We start from the raw sequence: 4,277 nt of genomic DNA, 5'->3' as shown, positions 1-4,277 counted from the left end.
TCCTGATGCCACATTCCTCCTCAAATAGCACAGCCTCCTGAATTATCTGTTCTACTTATAGATCGAAAAGTTATGGAAACAGAATGCGTCCCTGATGTACTCCCTTCCTGGTTTTGAATGTTGCAGTGTTTCACTGCTCTGTTCTGAGGACCACTTCCTGGCCAAGTATAGGTTTCGCATAAGTTCCCTTTTACAATATTATATGTCAGTATCTATCTGTGAGTGTGTGTTTTCTATGTCAAATCAATTATCTAACAGGATATATTTACTAATCCAATATTTCCTTAGGATTTTGAAAAAATCAACATTATCACAGCCTGTATTTCAAAATATATGTCTGGATTGGCACTCTCAGCATGTAACTATCTATTTCTGCTTACTCTATTAGGGTTACCAGGAGTTAAAATTAATGTGATGTTGGTATGTTTTAATGAATGCTTCCTGTCTTAAGGTGAGATAGGAACTCTTATGCATTTTTGGTGATTGGTAAAATGGTACATCCATTCTGGAAGGCAGTTTGATCCTTCCACAAAAAGCTGAGCATAGAAATTCCAAATGACCCAGCTATTCCACTGCTTGGAATAAAATCAGAGAGAATGAGAACTGAGGAACAAATGGAGACTTGTACACCATTATTCATAGCAGTGTTAGTCACCATTACAAGAACATGGAAACAGCCCAAATGCCCAACTACAATTGAATGGATTGAGTAATTATGGTACATTCACATGATGTAATACTATGAAGGTATGCAGGAGCAATGCTTTTGTAAATGACTACCTAACTTAAGAGAGACTAGAGAGCATAATGCTAAGGACAAATATTGTCTAAAACCATTCTTGTAGAATGAGTGTGAGGATCTAATGGGGGGCAGAGGGATAAGGATAGATGGGGTGGAGGTGGTTAATCTTAGGGTTGCATAATTTGATGGGTGTGTTTGAAGAAAATGGAAAGAATCCAGTATGAAAAATAATGTATTTGAACTTTGTAAATAAACCAGTATAAAATAAAAATGAAAAATAATTAGAACTTATTTAATAAGTTTCAGTTACTCTTAGAACTGTTTTTCTCTCATTTAATTTTAAACTTATTATTGACATTTATAAAGCTATTGATTTTATATGTGTACCTTGTATTTAAATAGTTTTCCACTCTTTTAAATTCAAATACATTTTTAAATTATTTTTTAAGTTCCAATACATTTTTAAAAACAGTATCTATGAGTTTTGTAAGATATTTATGTCATTATAGTCAATATGTAAACCTTTTTGAAGTATTATGTTTAATGTTGAAATACTTTTGTTGTAGTTGCTCTTGTTTTGTGCCATCAAGTCACCTGCAACTCATAGTTACACTATGGGAATTATCATTGAATCCTCCCCTATCCTAAGCCAATCTCGTATCTCCTACAGATCTAATCCCATTTCTTCAGTCACTGGGTCAATCCATTCTCATCTGGGGTCTTCCTCTCCTGTCTTGTACCTCCACCCTTTCAAGCATCATGTTTTTCTCTGAGAACTGGTCCTTCCTGGCCACGTGCTCAAACTACATGAGACAGGGCTTCAAAATCCTTGCTTCCTGGGAGCAGCTTGGTTTCACCCTGTCTAGGACAGAACTGCTTGTTCTGACAGTTCATGGTATGTTGAACAGTCTTCCCCAGCACCACAACTCAAAGACATTAATTCTCAGTGAGTCATTATCTCTACCTTAAGAATCATTAGATCAGAATTGAGTCATAGCTGATCCTCCAGTGGGTTCTCTGAAGCTATAAATTTCCTACAAGGTGATTGCCCATCTATCTCGCTCAGAACAGCCAGTGGATTCAAACCACCTGCCTGAGACCTTATGTTGTTGTTGTTAGATGCTGTCAAGAATGACCCATAATGACCTTATGAACAAGAGATCTGCACACTGTCCTATCCTGTGCCATCCTGAGACCTTATAGTACCAAGTAAAAATACACTATAGGGTTTCTAAACCTGCAAAGATATCTGGAAGCTGAGCGGCTCTTCTTTCTCCTACACACCAGCTGGTGAATTCAAACTGCTGGCATTTTGGTAAAGAGAGGTGAGCATTTTAACCATTGTATTACTAAAGCTTCTTTAAATTTGTGTTGTTTGTTTGTTTTGTTTTACTAAGAGTAGGTGGGAAGATATGGGAGTTTTTTTACAATAAAATGTTTATTTTATATTGTTTACTTACAAAGTTTATATACATTATTTTTTCACACCAGATCTCTCTCATTTCCTTTACCTATCTCTCCCTCCACCTATCAAATTGTGTGACTTTATGATTAAAGCCTCCTGATATGGTAGATTTCATGGACAGATAAGCAAATATCCCTTCAGGTCAGAGTTTTTCCAAATTATTTTTATTGTGGGTAATATGAGAAAATATGACAGTAGAACATTAAATATAGGGACTACTCAAAGTGCAATGTTTTCTCTTTTTATTGCTACATTTCAATCATGAAATAATTTCACATCTAAAGTTTATGTTTTATTTATCTGATTCTTTGATATTAGTAAAGAAAATACTTCATTTTTGGCAATTATTCTTGTTGTTGATTGCCTTCTAGTAGAGCATGAGTCATAGCAACCCCATGAACAAAAGGCCTGAAGCATCTCTACAACCATCTACATTTATCAAAGTTCATAGTTTCCAGAGGCATGTTGTTTAGGAAGTGAATGCCACTCCTGCTTCCAAACCTGTCATAGTTTGTTATTGTTGAGTTGCCTCCAATTTATAGCAACTCTGAACCCTTCTCTGTCCTGAGCCAGTCTCACTAACTCTGATAAAACAACCCCACTGCTCCAGTTACTGTATCAATCCATTTCATCCGGCGTCTTCCTGTCCTTAGCTGTCCATCTACCCTTCAGAGCCTGATGTTCTTTTCTAAGGATTGATTGCTCCTGGCCAAGTGCTGAAAATAGGTGAGGCAGAACTTCAAAATTCTAGCCTCTAAGGAGAGGCTTGGTTTCACCCTCTCCAAGACAGACGTATATGTATGTTCAAGACTCTTCTCCAGCATCACAACTCAAATGTATCTCTTCTTTTTCTGTCATCTTTAGTCATTGTCCAACTCTATGAAGCATAACAAGTAATTTATACATATATAAATATATGATATATGATAGTATATCTATTTGCTGTACTGAATAACTTGGAGTTGCTGTGATGCTGAATACTGTGCCATAAGTATGTCAAATTACCATAATGTTTACCCTTCATGGACAGTGCTTGGAGGAGCTTCCAGATTGACTCAGGTTTGGAAGCAGGAGTACCATCCATTTCCTAAACCAGTTTCCTCTGAAAACTATAAACTCTATAAACATGCAAAAATGATGTTAATTATAGAACAGACTAAATGATGTTAATTATAGAACAGAGTTCAGGGATTTTTTTTTATAGGGTCACTATGAGTTGTATTCGCCTTGATGACACTTAACCTAAATAAGACTAGTGTTGTTATATTTGGAGGAACATTCTTCTACTATGTACATCACTTTTGATCAATTTGGTGTTTTGAGGTAATCTAGGTTTGCTGTGATGCTGAACTTTGTGCCACTGGGGTATCAAATACCATAATGGTTTTCCATTGTGGACAGTGTTTGGTGGAGCTCCCAGTTGTAAAACAGATTAGGAAGCAGGAGTGACATTCACTTCTTAAACCACATGCCTATGGAAACTTTATGAACTTGGAGAAACGATGATAACTATGAAAAGGCTTTATTTAGGTCTTTTGTTCATAGAGTGGCTATGAGTTGTACTCGATGCAATCAACAACGTGTGTGTGTGTGTACGTGTCTATATATGTGTGTGTGTGTATGTGTGCATATGTGTGTGTGTGTGTATATTTGGAAGGAGGAGCGGCATCCACTTCTGTAATAGCTTGCCTCTGGAAACCCTATGAACCTGGAGAAAGGATGAGAGACACACAAGTGTTGAGGACTCTCCTTCATAGGGTCGCTATGAGTCGCCTGAGACTTGATGGCACACAATAGCATATATATATATTTTTTCCCCCACTGGTTTATAAGAGGAGGTAGAACTAAGGGCATTATAGCCAATATTAGGTGGATCTTAACTGAAAGCAGAGAGTACCAGAGGAATGTCTATCTCTGTTTTGTTGACAGAAATGCAAAGGCATTTGACTATATAGATCATGACAAAGTGTGACTGACTTTGACAAGATTGGAAACCTATACTTGGATCAGGAGGCAGTTTTCAGAACAGAGCAAGGAAACACTGCATAGTTCAAAAATCAGGAAAGTTGT

This window comes from Elephantulus edwardii, unplaced genomic scaffold (assembly GCF_000299155.1).
Source record: "Elephantulus edwardii isolate Elephantulus edwardi_28Jun2011 unplaced genomic scaffold, EleEdw1.0 scaffold00180, whole genome shotgun sequence".
NCBI classification, from domain to species: domain Eukaryota; kingdom Metazoa; phylum Chordata; class Mammalia; order Macroscelidea; family Macroscelididae; genus Elephantulus; species Elephantulus edwardii.
This window is presented reverse-complemented; position numbering follows the sequence as displayed.